This window comes from Poeciliopsis prolifica, unplaced genomic scaffold (assembly GCF_027474105.1).
Source record: "Poeciliopsis prolifica strain line A6 unplaced genomic scaffold, Auburn_PproV2 SCAFFOLD041, whole genome shotgun sequence".
Taxonomy (NCBI): domain Eukaryota; kingdom Metazoa; phylum Chordata; class Actinopteri; order Cyprinodontiformes; family Poeciliidae; genus Poeciliopsis; species Poeciliopsis prolifica.
The window spans coordinates 5,262,040-5,283,557 of NW_026562416.1; the positions used below are offsets into that span (position 1 = coordinate 5,262,040).

Consider the following 21,518-nt stretch of genomic DNA (forward strand, 5'->3'; position numbering starts at 1 on the left):
GCTGTTCATTAATCACCGCTCCACTCCGATTCCTCCTCTGCGCTCTGTCTCTCTCCGGCCTGTGATGCTGGTCTCTTAAAGGGGCAGCGACACAATTTTCTGTTTACAGACTTCCAATCAACTATTTATTACTATTTATGTCAGATTTTAACATGGGTTACATACATGTATAGATTTTGTTGCATATAGGCCACATTTAGACCACCTGAAGTTGTTTTAATTATCTAAACATTTCAGATTTATTAATAGTTGTTGATTTTTCTTTATTGATATTTGTACTAGCATGTCAAGGTAAAGCAAGCTAAAAGGGGGGTTTTTGCATGATCCTAATGTAGTGGAGGCCTAGAATGTGTCTGATAAGCTATGGCTGCTACAGGAGTTTCACATCTTCAATGAGCAACGTGGGTGGAAGACTGACCGAACAATACGCCTTTGTTGGATTAATTGCGAGGTGACCTGTGCAACTTTATGACTGTAAAATTCTCTTCAGAATGTCTTTTTATGAATATATTTGTACTCCTGAAGGTCAGTCTCTTCTCACAATGTAACCTTGCATCAACCAAAGCTAACCATTCCACCTGAGGTCACATTTGAAAGACACACCTTGACAAAAAGGATAATACACCCTGATTTTTTAGGGGTCTAAGTATCCCCGGAGCCTACAAAATGATACACAACACCAGGTTAAGGAGAAAGAGAAAAGGTGAAATTTTAGAAATATTTGGGGAAACTATGAATCAAAGATTTTGATCAAATACAGCCCAGAATTATGAAAACGGGAAAACTGGCCCCAGTTCAGCTTGTGTCCTTTTACTGCTGTTAACAGCCAATGGTTAGTATTCCCTCAGTTCTTACAAACTGTTGGCATCTTTGTTGCAGAGAAGGCCTTTGATTTTATATATATCTGTCAATTCATCTGATGGCAGCCGTGCTTCTTTTGTTATTATTTATTTTAATTGTATTTTTTTCAGGAAAGAAATTCATTAAATTATTAGTCAATTTTAGAAGGATGTGTGAACCAATAAAAACAGAACAAGGTATCAAACAATAAAAAAAACAACTGCAGATGCAGGTACAATTTGTGACTAAAATGCGTAGCAGTTTTTGTTTACAACTACATAAAGAAATAGGAAAGTCTATCCTCAACCTCAGTGCAAATCATTCTAAAACCATTTTCCAAAACAGGACAGACTCATCTCTCCTGACAGAGGGCACCTTTAACCACAGCCAGCTAACAGGTTGTATGTTTTTGCAGTACAGTGAACTTGGAATTGATATTTGTTGGCAATTTTCTAAAACTTGCTTTGCATATGAAAATGCAGGTATATTCAGCAAAATAGAGTACAATGGTGAGCCTGTATTTTAGAGCTGGCAAATACTTTCCCTTAGGTTTATTCACTTGAAATAGCTGTCTGTTTTAGTCAAAAATCTTAAACTTTGATTAAGATTTTTCTTTAGATAAGAAAATACACTAATCTCTATCCCGAATAGAGATTAGTGCTTTAATTAACACAGTTTAACTTTACAGCTTCTTAGGGTACATCCTAAACAATTTAATCTCTAAAATGAATCATCTATTTACGAGATTCAATTATGGGATGTAAACAGCAAAGTTAACAAATATATAGTTGTTTTAACATCAGCAATTAGTCTCATTCAGATCTCCTAAATCTTGTTCTTGCTCAACTGGGTATCAGTTCTATACACAAAAACAGCTTTTCCTGGGCCAGACAAAAAGTGCAGTAGTCTTTTCCACCAGGGTTCCAATATAGTTGACGAAGAATAAAACTACTAATAACTGTATCTGGTGCATGTTTGGTTTAAAAAAGTTTAGTCTTCATTCAGTGAAACTACTCACAGTGTGTAAGTAGCCATATATTTTCCTCAAGTAAAGAGTACAGTGCAGTGAAACTACTCCTAAAAGTATGTATATTTAATCCAGCAAATATAATTAAGTAAATGTAATATTACCCACCTTAGTTTTTTCTTTGTAAAAAGGAACATACTTTTTTCCTGTCTTTATTATCTGCATGGATTGGATTTAGAGATTTAAAAGGGAAGCAAAGTTGAATTGAGTAAAATGCAGACTGACACTGACAGTTACTAAGAAACATGCAGGTGTGACTTGCAAAGAAACAACACCTGCAGGGAGTTGGAAAAGAGCCAGGAAGAAAATAACGCAGGTTGTTAGTTATGTAAGTGGGTTTGAAGGTAGAATGGAATCCATTGTTGGCAATCAGAACTATTCATGCTGAATTGGAAAGTGATACCAGGTGTTAGTGTTGTGCATGTGAGATTTCCCACAGTAATTACTACTGTCACTTAAAGAAGCCATCTGCCATCTCAATGTGTGAAAATAGCCTTTCATTTTGTTGTAGTTATATTTTTCTTGGAAGTGACATTACTTTATAAATCTTTTTAAATTTCAGTGATTTGTTTAGCCTACTGCATAAGAAGAAAATCTCTCAGACATGATTTTTTCATTTTGGTTTTAATGGTCACAGTACAGTTTAATATATAGTTGTTTTGAAGCAAGAAGCTCCTCCAGCTACAGGTTCTTCTTTGGCCTGGAAAACTTCAAGAACAGTGAAAAATCCTTGAGAAATTAATTCTTCATCATGAAATATTCCTCACCAGAATTAAATCCCCAGAAAACATTTGCCTCAGTTTACAGGGAGATGGTATCAGTCTGTACAGTACAATCTATGAACATAATCAAAGCCCAAAATATGCCTGCCATTTTTAATTGGGGTTGTGAAAATATGATCCTCAAAGTAAAAAAAACAAAAGGCTGGCAATTTTGTTTCAGTTTTTTTTTTCTTACCTTCTGTAAAAATTACAGTTTGTATTCACGAAACAACAGAACATTTTGTAAAACCTGGATACTCTTTTTGTGGGGCACACTGAAACAGCTGGTAGCAAATTTGACTTGCAGTAACAGCATCTTGGGTTTGAATCACAGCCTGGGGTCTTTCTGCAGAATGTGAGTTCTTCCAGTGTATGTATGTTTTCTCCAGGTACAGTGACTTTGTCCCACTGTCCAAAAGTATGAGTCGTAGGTTAATGGGTCTCTAAATTTCCCCCAGATGAGTGTGCGTGTGAGTGAGTGTGTGGATGGTTGCTTGTCCTGTGTTGCCTCGTGATTAATTGATGACCTCTCTTCCATCTGTTCTAACCTTTGTTTTGTTGTCTAGGTTGAAAAAAAACAAAACACCCACAATTATTCTACACACGCTAACATTGGCTGACAAATGTCCATAAGTTCACCTTAGTTCAACAATGACGACAAACAACTTCGCAGCAGGAGAACAGTACTTACTCATTAAGCTTCCATGGTAATTACTAATCAGGTGTGTCACCTCTCCTTTTGATGCTGTTTGTGTCCTGACTTTCCAAAAATGTCCTTAGGAATGTGGGTGGAAAACTAAGCTTTGATTGGTTAATTCAGAGGTTCTTTTCCCCTCCAATGGCTGTATTTATTGATCTATTTATTTTTTACATATGTATTCCCTGAAAGTGAAAGCCATCTCCTCCTCTGAGAGGCTCTGCTGAATAACTGAGAAGTAACCCATTCTGCATCTCCATGTCATGGTCACAAATGAAGGATTTATGTCAAGAAAACAAGTTTAAATGCAAAAATGAATTGTCATTAAATTTGTCTAACTTTACAGCTGTTCATTTATGCACCAGTTTTGTGAAATTACTCCAGAATATTACAATTAGTAATCAGTAACAAATGAGTAATTAGTTAAAGTGCTTAATTTAGGAGTCACAAACAACTACATGATTGTAAATGTAGAACATTTTTTTACCTAAACTGTTCTATAGATTGAAATATTTGTTGATGTAAATTGTCAGGCTGATGTAACTAACTAAAGTACTAAATAAAATTGGCTTTTCACCCTTTTGGGTGAAATTAATGTAAAAAGGCAAAGGTTGAAAATAATTGATAGGTGTCAAAATCAAGAAAATTTCATTTTTGATTTTTCAGTGGTGCTGCTAATTTGTGCTCTTCAAAACGAGACACATGAAGCCTAAAAATGTTCTGACGAATCTTTGACTGTAAAAAGCATGTAACAGCTGCAAGAGCCACCATGTTATAAGTCAACAGTCTGGATCTGAATTAATAGATTTTATATCCCTCACTTAAGTTGTATTTTAGGTGAATTGCTGAAAAGATTATTTTAAAATTATTTTTTGTAGTCACTGTACAGTAAAGACACAGCTGAAACACAAAGCAATGTGAAAACAGCAATCTGAGTGAAGGTTCAAAGGGAACTGAATCATCATAGTTTCTATTTTTATAAGACATATGCATCATTATGAGATATAAGAGACACAACAAAAAACGTGCCAATGTAACAATAGGAAACCTACTTGAGTCAATACCAGTAAATCACGCTTATTTTTATGAATGCTTAGAAGCATGAGTAACAGGAACCTACATTTCTCTAAAAGTGGGTTAAAATGGATCAACGTTAGAATCTTGTCTTGTGCTATTTGCACAAAATTTGTGGCCCTGGTTGACCCCGTTTGTGTCTCTCATTAGGATGAGTCTCTTACCCCATAACCTCCTATTGCTTTAATAACATGGGTTTGCACATCCAGTTCAGCCCTCAAACTAAAAAAAATGTTACATTTATAAATATTATTCTCATTTCTTAAGACTAGTGAAAATAAGTTACCTGACAAGCTAGATTCAGACTGTACAATAAAAAAAACAACTTAATGGCTTGTTGAGACTTGTCTTCATCAAACCTCATTCGTTATTACTTGTTCTACTGGCATTTTTTTATATTATTGTATAGTATCATTGTGTCTTTGAAAGACTTCAGGCAAAGAAAAACATCAAACACTTTCAGTATAGCATTATGATTACATTGGAAATTCAATAACACTCCACTAAAAATAAGAAAATGTTTTGTGTGCATGGATGTCAAACATTTTTATATTACTCCATTAATTTAATTAATACATCAATATTAGTTATATTATTAACAGTATAATAGTTTCCAATACAATACTTTTAACATTAACTGTTTACTATGGGTGATTTAGTTGCAACATTTAAAACCATCATCCTACACTAGAACACACTTGAGAGTGACCTATATTTTATTGAATTATTTTATTTACACATGTCCTATCTTGGCAATTGGCAAAATATCATAAAAGAGCCAGTTTCCTATTTGTGGCAGAGGTGATATCCTAGCTTAGCTGGATGACTGACTTTGTTAAATCAGGGTTGTATCTGATATCAAACTAGACAGATCAGATTAATGAAATAGGATTCTGTTTTGTATAACCCTTCAACATTTTTGATGTTGAAGGGTGTCTGTGTGCAGAATTGTTCATGGAGAGAAAGGCAGCCCCAGGCTAACAGATAACAAGCACGCCACAAGTACATCCAAGACGAATTTGTAATTTTGACTGTGAACACCCTGTTCCTCATGACTACAAACAGAAACCACAATAATGTCACCAACAATCGTCAAAGATTGAAGACAATAGCTCCCAACAAGAAAGGGAAGGACAGTACACTGGGTGTGTATAGGTGTGTTGCCACCGAACATGCATCATGGAACCTCATAAAAAACAAAACGTTATGCAAGATAACATGCTGCTTCTGAGGTTTTCTTCACATCGGCAGCTTCTGAACATAAAGATCAGAGTTTGTCTGGGAAACAGACACAGCATCAACTATCACTTGTCATGGCTACATGGCCAAAAACAGAGTTTTGTGATTTTAACAAATTAAGAAAAAGAAAAAAAGGAGCAATGTCATATATTTTGCTCAGTTTGTCTGTACAAATTATCATGTGAGCTGTAATGGTCAAATTATTATTTTTTTTTTCATTTTATAGCATGGCATTTTTTCAGGCCTCACATAGTAAAATGCATTATTCTATTTACAAGAGCTTTCTCAATAATGACTAATGTCTAGACATTTGCAGAGACAGTCTGCACATTCTGTGGCAAAAAAGCAATTGAATTATCAGATGATACAGTCAGGGTAAGCCCAGCTTCATAAAACAGTCAACTCACCTTTGTTCTTATCACTAGGTAATGGAAGCTAAAAATCACAGATGAAGCGATGAGCGCTTGCACAAAGAATTGGCATATGTTGACTGAGAAATAGAGAAACAAAGTTTTTTTCTCTGTGCAGGCTTCTTTCTTTCAGATGGAGCATATTGACATATTTTTGGATGTTCTTGTTCTCTGGCCACATGTTTTTTAGACCTAATGTAACCTCAAAATTGAAAAGTGAAGTTTTTGTTGATTTTGTTTTTGCCAATTAGCTGCATAGGATGGGAATTAAAAATATTTTTTTGTGTGTTTAAAATGGTAAAAAAAAAAAAAAAAAAAATGTAATTTCATACTATTAAAATTCAACAAATGCATCTGATATATTTGAGAATCATTGTCATGACCCTGGAAGGTGCTTTTGTTCTATCATGTAAAACTGCTGAGTCCACATCCACTCAGTTTCTGTCATAAAGCTGCCAAACCTGATTGCAACAGAAAAACAAAGTATACCACACCCTTTAAATTTCAGTAACCTCTCAGAATACTGATATCAACAGACTGTTATAAAGTCTCACATATCAAATTACCTGGCTAAAATTTGAATTCTTTGTTTTGTTGAATAAAGAGAAATGATTTTGTTCATATTGTAAAGTTTCCAAAAGAGCTCATGATGACACAACAAAAGACACACACACAAAGGTTTGGTTGGCTCCTGTTAATAATTATTTGAATAATGTGCAGACACAAATGGAATACTAAATTAATGTAAAAAGAAATATTAGGCACATTCAGTGTCTTAGCTTTGCACAAAACAAGTTAATAAATAAAACTTATAGTAAATACATTGCGAGTGTATTTACATAAATTAAAGAAAACCCACACATTTAATTATACAATCAAATAATAAATATTTTGACCAAAAAGTAATGATTCAACATTTAATTGGTTCTCTTCAGTTAATCCCAAATGGAAATTGGCTTATAGTGTTTCTCAGTCATTTTGTTGCATTTCTGAGAGCATAATTGAAATTTTCCACACTACTTGTCTAAATGAGAAGGAAACTAGTTTGTTTCCTTCTCATTTAAACAGGGTGGAGGTGCTTTCCTGCATCATGCAAATGATTATGTACAGTTCCTCTTACATTTTCAATTGCTCAATGGGTCGCTGTTGAATAGTCTTGACCTCCACGACATTTAAGCATAAATTCATTTTACAAGCCTTAACATGCAAAATGATATTTCCATTAGCCTTTTCAACATCATCAGGCAATGGTTTGTGACCCACAACAGGAGAGTGATAGAGTTCCTCTCATTCCTTAACCTCATTTACTTTTTCCAGCATGGATACAGAAAGTATAGGAAAACTGCAATGCATGCACACTTTTTCTAAGGTTTTAAGCTATTGCTACTTTAGACAAGTAGTGTGGAAAATTTCAATTATGCTCTCAGAAATGCAACAAAATGACTGAGAAACACTATAAGCCAATTTCCATTTGGGATTAACTGAAGAGAACCAATTAAATGTCGATAGATAGATAGATAGATAGATAGATAGATAGATAGATAGATAGATAGATAGATAGATAGATAGATAGATAGATAGATAGATAGATAGATAGATAGATAGATAGATAGATAGATAGATAGATAGATAGATAGATAGATAGATAGATAGATAGATAGATAGATAGATAGATAGATAGATAGATAGATAGATAGATAGATAGATAGATAGATAGATAGATAGATAGATAGATAGATAGATAGATAGATATCGATCGATAGATAATTACTTATTTTATCTAAGTCAGTTTGGATAATGATTTTCATTTAATGGGGGAAAAAGTTGTTTGACTTAATGTAGACCTTTCCTTCTCATACTTGTTATGCTTTTTACCTTTGCCCAGTTATTTCCTTAAAGGTAATGAAATCTACAATTCCACTGCTGACATGCATAATCCCGTTGATTACAAGATTATGTAAAAGTTAAAGTAAATTTCAATGGCAACACTTAATTGCAAATACAACTTCTACAAACATAACAAAAGTTAATCTCTGAGAAAATACAGCAACAAGGATGGATATGTTATTTCTCTATCTTTTCATCTTAAAGGAAACACATTTTGCTTCTTAGTCACAGAGCTTAAAGTCTTAAAATCATAGTTCAACACACCCTGTCAAAAGTCATAGAAGCAAAACAGGCTTATAATTTTGTATGAATTCAAGTAAATAATACTTACAGACAGACTGTCAGTGATATGTAATTTATGCAAACGTCGTCTATAAAGTGAATGTGTGCTGATGTCTCCTATATTTCACAGCCTTACCTATAAGAGAGGAAGTTCTTAGACCATTCACATAATCTCTCTTAATCCTCCAGAACCTTGATTCATCTCCTTAATATCCTGGTTCAGTTTAGTTAATTCCAAAAAAACCCTATAAGGTTTTTAAGTCTTGCAGTTTGGACTGGATACCACGGAAAGATTGTCTCTTGTGACTGTTTTAACAATATAAATATTCACAAAAATGATCCCGCTTCCCGGAATAAAAATATCAAAATGTCAGATTCTACTAGTACATATGTTGACTACAAGTAAAAAAAAGAAGAAAAGTAAGTGTAAACTAAAGCTCACACAGAAAGCTCAGTGTGGAAAAAAATGAAGTGGACATTTCAAATATAGATCTACTATCAACAATCTAGAATTGCATCTTTGACTGTGACATGAAGCTTCACATAACACTGCAGCCATGCTATAAATTGACTTACATTTTCTAAAAATTGCTATTGCTGTAAAGAATAACAAAATAAATTGCAAACAAAACATATCCAACGTCATATCATAATACCTAATAACAAAAGAAATGCTGCTCAACCAGTTGAGCGAATACAATTGATAAACACACAAAAAAAATCAAAGAGGCCACACCTAAAATACTTTATTGTTCACATTACTACTCAGATATTTTACATCATTATACAGTCCTGATGTCACAGTACCTGCCCTACACAGGTATAAAGCTTCTTTGCGAAACTTAAGAATAGTCACAACACAGGCAGCAAGAAGAAATAATCGGAGAGAAACTTTTCCGTACTAAATTTTATTTCAACAAGAGTAACTGTAAGTACTTCATATTTTTAGTCTCCATAAATATTAAACTTTATGTTTACCTCTAGTAATAAGATGAAAAAAAAATTGTGATTCGATGGTTAGGACAGTGGTATAATGTTTACTATGTTAGGTTTGGTCTTTGTATATTCTTACTTTGTAGGGATTAGGTGCTTCCAAATCCTCAGGATTTCACCAACTATTAACATATTAGGCAAAATTAAATTATTAAGTGGTTTATGGTGAAAATTTGGGTTAGAATAATTTTTTCTCTTCCCTTGTAATGGCAGGGTGATGTACTCATGTCGTAACCCGTCTCTTACCAAATGACCAAAACAAAAAAAAAAATTGTGAGATAGTTTGTTAAGCGTATGGACTGACTGATGGCGCTTTTTAAATTTTGTTGTTCCTGTGACAATAACAATAAAGACTTTTATCTTTTCTTATCTTATCTTATCTTATCTTATCTTATCTTATCTTATCTTATCTTATCTTATCTTATCTTATCTTATCTTATTTTATCTTATTATGTGTTATGCATACACAATACTTATATATACAAAAAGTAAAAAGATAATAAATGTGTCAGACTGATCAGAAAGAAATTATGTCAAAAATAAATAAATAAAAGCTTCTGGAATTAAAAAGGGGAACACTGAAGGAACAATATTAGTAAATATAAAGAATATAGGTCTAGACTAAAAATGTCACGTACAAAAAATGACAGTGATTAAAACAATGCTTATCTGTAAAAGGGTATGAACACAATAGTGAAAAATTTTTATGAATATGTTTAAAAGCATTCCACATAAAGTACTGCCACCTTCAAATAAGATGATAAAAGAAAGAAAAGAAAAAATATATTTTAACTTAAAAAAAGATAAAATAAAACAAATATATCTATACTTCATACAGAGAAAAAAAATCCAACAAAGATGAAGAAGATTCCGATGATTTTGCTTGTGGTTATTGGTAAGTTTGCACATGTGAACAAACATATGCTGAACTGAAAAAAGAAAAACAAAACTTAAAAACTGTTTCCTTTGAAAGCTTTAGAGATGCAGACAAAAGCACAAATGTCAACGACCACAACTGCCTCAATAACAACCACAGCAGCTCCAACTACAACCACGACAGAACCAACAACAACCACAGTTGCTCCAACAACAACCACAGTTGCTCCAACAACAACCACAGCTGAAACAACAACAACCACAGCTGTCCCAACAACAACCACAGCTGAACCAACAACAACCACTCCTGCACCAACAACAACCACAGCTGTCCCAACAACAACAGCTGAAACAACAACAACCACAGCTGTTCCAACAATAACCACAGCTGCACCAACAACAACCACAGCTGCACCAACAACTACCACTCCTGCACCAACCACAACCACAGTTGCTCCAACCACAATCACAGCTGAACCAACAACAACCACAACTGTGCCAACTACAACGACTGCACCAACAACAACCACAGCTGAACCAACAACAACCACTCCTGCACCAACAACCACAGTTGCACCAACCACAACCACAGTTGCTCCAACAACAACCACAGCTGAACCAACAACCACAGCTGTGCCAACTACAACGACTGCACCAACAACAACCACAGCTAAACCAACAACAACAACTCATACACCAACAACAACCACAGTTTCTCCAACAACAACCACAGCTGAAACAACAACCACAGCTGTCCCAACAACAACCACAGCTGCACCAACAACAACGACTCCTGCACCAACAACAACCACAGCTGTCCCAACAACAACAGCTGCAACAACAACAACCACAGCTGTTCCAACAACAACCACAGCTGCACCAACAACAACCACAGCTGCACCAACAACCACCACTCCTGCACCAACCACCACAGTTTCTCCAACAACAACCACAGCTGAACCAACAACAACCACTCCTGCATCAACAACAACCACAGTTGCTCCAACAACAACCACAGTTGCTCCAACAACAACCACAGCTGAACCAACAACAACCACAGCTGCGCCAACTACAACAACTGCACCAACAACAACCACAGCTGAACCAACAACAACCACTCCTAAACCAACAACAACCACAGCTGCACCAACTACAACGACTGCACCAACAACAACCACAGCTGAACCAACAATAACCACAGCTGCACCAACTACAACGACTGCACAAACAGCAACCACAGCTGCGCTAACTACAACTGCTGCACCAACAACAACCACAGCTGTTCCAACAACAACCACAACTGCACCAACAACCACAGCTGTTCCTACAACAACCACAGCTGTTCCAACAACAACCACAACTGCAGCAACAACAACCACAACTGCACCAATAACCATAGCTGTCACAACAACAGCAGCTGCAACAACAACCACAGCTGTTCCAACATCAACCACAGCTGAACCAACAACAACCACAGCTGCACCAACTACAACGACTGCACTAAGAACAACCACAGCTGAACCAACAACAACCACAGCTGCGCCAACTACAACGACTGCACTAAGAACAACCACAGTTGCACCAACAACCACAGCTGAACCAACAACAAAAACTCCTGCACCAACAACAACCACAGTTGCACCAACCACAACAACAACCACAACTGCACCAACAACAACCACAGTTGCACCAACAACAACCACAGCTGTTCCATCAACAACCACAACTACACCAATAACCATAGCTGTCGCAACAGCAACAACAGCTGCACCAACAACAACCACAGCTGCACCAACAACAACCACTGCTGTACCAACAACAACCACAACTGAAGCAACAACAACCACAGCTACACCAACAACAACCACAGCTGCACCAACAACAACCACTCCAGCACCAACAACAACCACAGTTGCTCCAACAACAACCACTCCTGCACCAACAACAACCACAGTTGCTCCAACAACAACCACTCCAGCACCAACAACAACCACAGTTGCTCCAACAACAACCACAGCTGCACCAACAACAACCACTCCAGCACCAACAACAACCACAGTTGCTCCAACAACAACCACAGCTGCACCAACAACAACCACTGCTGTACCAACAACAACCACAGCTGCACCAACAACAACCGCAGCTGCACCAACAACAACCACTCCTGCACCAACAACAACCACAGTTGCACCAACCACAACCACAGTTGCTTCAACAACAACCACAGCTGAACCAACAACAACCACAGCTGAACCAACAACCACAGCTGCGCCAACTACAATGACTGCAACAACAACAACCACAGCTGAACCAACAACAACTCCTGCACCAACAACAACCACAGTTGCTCCAACAACAACCACAGCTGAAACAACAACAGCTGCGCCAACTACAACGACTGCACCAACAACAACCACAGCTGCACCAACAACAACCACTCCTGCACCAACAACAACCACAGTTGCTCCAACAACAACCACAGCTGAAACAACAACAACAGCTGCGCCAACTACGACTGCACCAACAACAACCACAGCTGAACCAACAACAACCACTCCTGCACCAACAACAACCACAGTTGCTCCAACAACAACCACAGCTGAACCAACAACAACCACAGCTGCACCAAGTACAACGACTGCACCAACAACAACCATAGCTGAACCAACAACAACCACAGTTGCACCAACAACAACCACAGCTGAACCAACAACAACCAATCCTGCACCAACAACAAACACAGTTACACCAACCACAACCACAGTTGCTTCAACAACAACCACAGCTGAACCAACAACCACAGCTGCGCCAACAACTACTCCTGCACCAACAACAACCACAGCTGAACCAACAACAACTCCTGCACCAACAACAACCACAGTTGCTCCAACAACAACCACAGTTGCTCCAACAACAACCACAGCTGAAACAACAACAGCTGCGCCAACTGCAACGACTGCACCAACAACAACCACAGCTGCACCAACAACAACCACTCATGCACCAACAACAACCACAGTTGCTCCAACAACAACCACAGCTGAAACAACAACAACCACAGCTGTCCCAACAACAACCACAGCTGTCCAACAAAAACAACAGCTGCAACAACAACCACAGCTGTTCCAACAACAACCACAGCTGCACCAACAACAACCACAGCTGAACCAACAACAACCACTCCTAAACCAACAACAACCACAGTTGCTCCAACAACAACCACAGCTGAACCAACAACAACACAGCCGCAACAACTACAACGACTGCACCAACAACAACAACAGCTTCGGTGACTACAACTGCTGCACCAACAACAACCACAGCTGCACCAACTACAACGACTGCACCAACAACAACCACAGCTGCACTAACTACAACTGCTGCACCAACAAAAACCACAGCTCTTCCAACAACAACCACAACTGCACCAACAACAACCACTGCTGTACCAACAACAACCACAGCTGCACTAACAACAACCACTCCTGCACCAACAACAACCACAGCTGCACCAACTACAACGACTGCACCAAAAACAACCACAGCTGCGCTAACTACAACTGCTGCACCAACAAAAACCACAGCTCTTCCAACAACAACCACAACTGCACCAACAACAACCACAGCTGTTCCTACAACAACCATAGCTGTTCCAACAACTACAACTGTAGCAACAACAACCACAGCTGCACCAACAACAACCACTGCTGTACCAACAACAACCACAGCTGCACTAACAACAACCACTCCTGCACCAACAACCACAGTTGCTCCAACAACAACCACAGCTGCACCAACTACAACTGCTGCACCAAAAACAACCACAGCTGCACCAACAATAACCACTGCTGTACCAACAACAACCACAACTGCAGCAACGACAACCACAGCTGCACCAACAACAACCACTCCAGCACCAACAACAACCACAGTTGCTCCAACAACAACCACAGCTGCACCAACAACAACCACAGCTGCACCAACTACAACGACTGCACCAACAACAACCACAACTGTAGCAACAACAACCACAGCTGCACCAACAACAACCACAGCTGCACCAACAACAACCACAACTGCACCAACAACAACCACTCCTGCACCAACAAACACCACAGTTGCTCCAACAACAACCACAGTTGCACCAACAACAACCACAGCTGCACCAACAACAACCACTCCTGCACCAACAACAACCACAGTTGCTCCAACAACAACCACAGCTGAAACAACAACAACAGCTGCGCCAACTACGACTGCACCAACAACAACCACAGCTGAACCAACAACAACCACAGTTGCTCCAACAACAACCACAGCTGAACCAACAACAACCACAGCTGCACCAAGTACAACGACTGCACCAACAACAACCATAGCTGAACCAACAACAACCACAGTTGCACCAACAACAACCACAGCTGAACCAACAACAACCACAGCTGCACCAAGTACAACGACTGCACCAACAACAACCATAGCTGAACCAACAACAACCACAGTTGCACCAACAACAACCACAGCTGAACCAACAACAACCAATCCTGCACCAACAACAACCACAGTTGCACCAACCACAACCACAGTTGCTTCAACAACAACCACAGCTGAACCAACAACCACAGCTGCGCCAACAACTACTCCTGCACCAACAACAACCACAGCTGAACCAACAACAACTCCTGCACCAACAACAACCACAGTTGCTCCAACAACAACCACAGTTGCTCCAACAACAACCACAGCTGAAACAACAACAGCTGCGCCAACTGCAACGACTGCACCAACAACAACCACAGCTGCACCAACAACAACCACTCATGCACCAACAACAACCACAGTTGCTCCAACAACAACCACAGCTGAAACAACAACCACAGCTGTCCCAACAAAAACAACAGCTGCAACAACAACCACAGCTGTTCCAACAACAACCACAGCTGCACCAACAACAACCACAGCTGAACCAACAACAACCACTCCTAAACCAACAACAACCACAGTTGCTCCAACAACAACCACAGCTGAACCAACAACAAACACAGCCGCAACAACTACAACAACTGCACCAACAACAACAACAGCTTCGGTGACTACAACTGCTGCACCAACAACAACCACAGCTGCACCAACTACAACGACTGCACCAACAAAAACCACAGCTGCACTAACTACAACTGCTGCACCAACAAAAACCACAGCTCTTCCAACAACAACCACAACTGCACCAACAACAACCACAGCTGTTCCTACAACAACCATAGCTGTTCCAACAACAACCACAACTGTAGCAACAACAACCACAGCTGCACTAACAACAACCACTCCTGCACCAACAACAACCACAGTTGCTCCAACAACAACCACAGCTGCACCAACTACAACTGCTGCACCAAAAACAACCACAGCTGCACCAACAATAACCACTGCTGTACCAACAACAACCACAACTGCAGCAACGACAACCACAGCTGCACCAACAACAACCACTCCAGCACCAACAACAACCACAGTTGCTCCAACAACAACCACAGCTGCACCAACAACAACCACAGCTGCACCAACTACGACTGCACCAACAACAACCACAGCTGCACTAACTACAACTGCTGCACCAACAACAACCACAGCTGTTCCAACAACAACCACAACTGCACCAACAACAACCACAGCTGTTCCTACAACAACCACAGCTGTTCCAACAACAACCACAACTGTAGCAACAACAACCACAGCTGCACCCAACAACAACCACAGCTGCACCAACAACAACCACAACAGCACCAACAACAACCACTCCTGCACCAACAAACACCACAGTTGCTCCAACAACAACCACAGCTGAACAACAACAACCACAGCTGCACCAACTACAACGACTGCACCAACAACAACCACAGCTGCGGTGACTACAACTGCTGCACCAACAACAACCACAGCTGAACCAACAACAACCACTCCTGCACCAACAACAACCACAGTAGCTCCAACAACAACCACAGCTGAACCAACAACAACCACAGCTGCACCAACTACAACGACTGCACCAACAACAACCACAGCTGCGGTGACTACAACTGCTGCACCAACAAAAACCACAGCTGCACCAACAACAACCACTGCTGTACCAACAACAACCACAACTGCAGCAACAACAACCACAGCTGCTACAACAACCACAGCTGCACCAACAACAACCACTCCAGCACCAACAACAACAACAGTTGCTCCAACAACAACCACAGCTGCACCAACAACAACCACTGCTGTACAAACAACAACCACAGCTGCACCAACAACAACCACAGCTGCACCAACAACCACAGCTGAGCCAACTACAACCACAGCTGTTCCTACAACAACCACAGCTGCACCAACAACAACCACTGCTGCAACAACACAGTTGTTCCAACAACAACCACAGCTGAACCAACAACAACCACAGCTGCACCAACTACAACGTCTGCACCAACAACAACCACAACTGAACCAACAACAACTCCTGCACCAACAACAACCACAGTTGCTCCAACAACCACAGTTGAACCAACCACAACCACAGTTGCTCCAACAACAACCACAGCTGCGCCAACTACAACGACTGCACCAACAACAACCACAGCTGAACCAACAACAACTCCTGCACCAACAACAACCACAGTTGCTCCAACAACAACCACAGCTGACACAACAACAACAGCTGCGCCAACTACAACGACTGCACCAACAACAACCACAGCTGCACCAACAACAACCACTCATGCACCAACAACAACTACAGTTGCTCCAACAACAACAGCAGAAACAACAACAGCTACGCCAACTACAACGACTGCTCCAACAACAACCACAGCTGAACCAACAACAACCACTCCTGCACCAACAACAACCACAGTTGCTCCAACAACAACCACAGCTGACACAACAACCACAGCTGCGCCAACTACAACGACTGCACCAACAACAACCACAGCTGAACCAACAACAACTCCTGCACCAACAACAACCACAGTTGCTCCAACAAACAACCACAGCTGACACAACAACAACAGCTGCGCCAACTACAACGACTGCACCAACAACAACCACAGCTGCACCAACAACAACCACTCATGCACCAACAACAACCACAGTTGCTCCAACAACCACAGCTGAAACAACAACAGCTACGCCAACTACAACGACTGCTCCAACAACAACCACAGCTGAACCAACAACAACCACTCCTGCACCAACAACAACCACAGTTGCTCCAACAACAACCACAGCTGAAACAACAACAACCACAGCTGTCCCAACAACAACCACAGCTGTCCCAACAAAAACAACAGCTGCAACAACAACCACAGCTGTTCCAACAACAACCACAGCTGCACCAACAACAACCACAGCTGAACCAACAACCACTCCTAAACCAACAACAACCACAGTTGCTCCAACAACAACCACAGCTGAACCAACAACAACCACAGCCGCACCAACTACAACGACTGCACCAACAACAACCACAGCTGCGCTAACTACAACTGCTGCACCAACAACAACCACAGCTGCACCAACTACAACGACTGCACCAACAACAACCACAGCTGCGCTAACTACAACTGCTGCACCAACAAAAACCACAGCTCTTCCAACAACAACCACAACTGCACCAACAACAACCACAGCTGTTCCTACAACAACCATAGCTGTTCCAACAACAACCACAACTGTAGCAACAACAACCACAGCTGCACCAACAACAACCACTGCTGTACCAACAACAACCACAGCTGCACTAACAACAACAACTCCTGCACCAACAACAACCACAGTTGCTCCAACAACAACCACAGCTGCACCAACTACAACTGCTGCACCAAAAACAACCACAGCTGCACCAACAATAACCACTGCTGTACCAACAACAACCACAACTGCAGCAACAACAACCACAGCTGCACCAACAACAACCACTCCAGCACCAACAACCACAGCTGCTCCAACAACAACCACAGCTGCACCAACAACAACCACATTTGCACCAACTACAACGACTGCACCAACAACAACCACAGCTGCGCTAACTACAACTGCTGCACCAACAACAACCACAGCTGTTCCAACAACAACCACAACTGCACCAACAACAACCACAGCTGTTCCAACAACAACCACAGCTGCACCAACCACAACAACAGCTGCACCAACAACAACCACAGCTGCACCAACAACAACCACTCCTGCACCAACAAACACCACAGTTGCTCCAACAACAACCACAGCTGAACCAACAACAACCACAGCTGCACCAACTACAACGACTGCACCAACAACAACCACAGCTGCGGTGACTACAACTGCTGCACCAACAACAACCACAGCTGCACCAACAACAACCACTGCTGTACCAACAACAACCACAGCTGCACCAACAACAACCACTCCTGCACCAACAACAACCACAGTAGCTCCAACAACAACCACTCCAGCACCAACAACAACAACAGTTGCTCCAACAACAACCACAGCTGCACCAACAACAACCACTGCTGTACAAACAACAACCACAGCTGCACCAACAACAACCACAGCTGCACCAACAACCACAGCTGTTCCTACAACAACCACAGCTGCACCAACAACAACCACTGCTGCAACAACCACAGTTGTACCAACATCAACCATAGCTGAACCAACAACAACCACAGCTGCACCAACTACAACGACTGCACCAACAACAACCACAGCTGAACCAACAACAACTCCTGCACCAACAACAACCACAGTTGCTCCAACAACCACAGTTGAACCAACCACAACCACAGTTGCTCCAACAACAACCACAGCTGCGCCAACTACAACGACTGCACCAACAACAACCACAGCTGAACCAACAACAACCACAGCTGTCCCAACAACAACAACAGCTGCAACAACAACAACCACAGCTGCACCAACTACAACGTCAGCACCAACAACAACTACAGTTGCACCATCTACAATGACTGCACCAACAACAACCACAGTGTCACCAACAACAACCAGCGCTGTACCAACAACAACAACAGCTGAACCAATAACAACCACAGCTGCACCAACTACAACGACTGCACCAACAACAACCACAGTTGCACCAACAACAACCACTGCTCTACCAATAACAACCACAGCTGTGCCAACTAAAACAACTGCACCACCAACAACCACAGTTGCACCAACAACAACCACTGCTGCACCAACTACAACGACTGCACCAACAACAACCACAGCTGTCCCAACAACAACAGCTGCAACAACAACAACCACAGCTGTTCCAACAACAACCACAGCTGCGCCAACTACAACAATGACTGCACCAACAACAACCACAGTTGCACCAACAACAACCAGCGCTGTACCAACAACCACAACTGCACCAACAACAACCATGGCTGCACCAACAAAACCACAGCTGCACCAACAACAACCACAGCATCGCCACCTACAACAACAACTACACCAGCAACCACAGCTGCACCAACTACAACAACAACTGCACCAACAACAACAGCTGTTTCAACAACAACCACAACTGCACCAACAACATCAACAGGTGCACCAACAACATCCATAGCTGCGCCAACTACAACGACTGCACCAACAACGACAGTTGCAGCAACAACCACCACTGTACAAACAACCACAGCTGCACCAACAACCACAGCTGCACTAACAACAACCACAGTGGCATCAACTACAACAACAACTGCACCAACAACAACCACAGCTGTTCCAACAACAACCACAAATGCAGCAACAACAACACCTGCACCAACAAAAAACACTCCTGCACCAACAACAACCATAGCTGCACCAACTACAACAATGACTGCACCAACTATAACCACAGTTGCACCAACAACAACCACAGCTGTACCAACAACTACAGCTGCACCAACATTTACAGCTGCACCAACAACAACCCCCGCTGTACCAACAACCACAGCTGCACCAACGACAACCACAAGTGCACCAACAACAACCACAGTTTCACCAACAACAACCACCGCTGTACCAACAACAACCACTCCTGCACCAACAACAACCACAGTTGCTCCAACAACAACCACAGCTGAACCAACAACAACCACAGCTGCGCCAACTACAACCACCGCACCAACAACAACCACAGCTGCACCAACAACCACAGCTGCGCAATCTACAACAACAACTGCACCAACAACAACCACAGCTGTTCCTACAACCACAGCTGTTCCAACAACTGCACCAACAACAACCACAGCTGCACCAACAACAACCACAACTTCTCCAACAACCACAGCTGTGCTAACTACAACAATAACTTCAACAACAACAACCACAGCTGTTCCAACAACAATTACAGCTGTTCCAACAACAAGCACAACTGCAACAACAACAACTGCACCAATAACCACAGCGGCACCAACTACAACAACAAATGCACCAACAACAACCAAAGCTTTGCCAATCATAACAACGACTGCACCAACAACCACAGCTGCACTAACAACAACCACCGTTGTACCAACAACAACCACAACTGCTCTGACAACAACCACTCCTGCACCAACAACAACCACAACTGCACCAACTACAACCACAGCTACGCCAACGACAGCTACACCAACAACAACCACCGCTGTACCAACAACAACCACCACTGCACCAACCACAACCACTCTTGCACCAACAACAACCACAGCTGCTCCAACAACCACCACAGCTCCAACAACGACCACTGCTGTACCAACGACAGCATCTCCAACAACAACCACAGCTGCAACAACCACAACCACAGTTGCTCCAACAACAACCACAGCTGCAACAACAACCATCGCCATACCTACAACAACCACAACTGCACCAACTACAACAGCTGCACCAACTACGACGACTGCACCACCAACAACCACAGTTGCTCCAACAACAACCACAGCTGCAACAACAACCACAACTGCACCAACTACAATCACAGCTACGCCAACTACGATGACTGCACCAACAACAACCACAACTGCACCAACTACAACGTCGCCTGCACCAACAACCACAGCTGCCACAACCACAACTACTACAAGCACGGTTTCAACAACTACAACAACCTCCAATGCAGTTCACAACAAATCCAGTGTCTTCTTGGTCATAGCTTTTTTTTCAGTAGTTATGATGAATTAAAACTGGACTTATGCTTGTCTTCATATAAACCTCTTACTCTTGAATATATTTTCTAAATTACATGAAACATGTTTATTTCTGTGAACTAATATTTTGTAATTTATTAATTTAATTGTGAACTTCAAATGCAACATAAATATTATTATTTCTTTGGTCTTAAGACTTAAAATTTTTCAAATACACTACAATATGGGAGATTATATATATTTTTTGTAAAAAATGTTATTATTTTTAATTTAATATTTATTTTT

At 41.1% G+C, this 21,518-nt stretch overlaps 1 long non-coding RNA gene across 1 annotated transcript; it reads left to right on the forward strand.

The window, feature by feature from the left end:
- The first annotated feature begins 9,084 nt into the window (after nucleotides 1–9,084).
- LOC129375949 (uncharacterized) lies at nucleotides 9,085–10,382 on the forward strand. The gene is made up of 3 exons (XR_008607687.1): nucleotides 9,085–9,145; nucleotides 10,049–10,105; nucleotides 10,184–10,382. It is a non-coding gene; the product is annotated as an uncharacterized LOC129375949 (long non-coding RNA).
- Nucleotides 10,383–21,518: the final 11,136 nt, after the last annotated feature.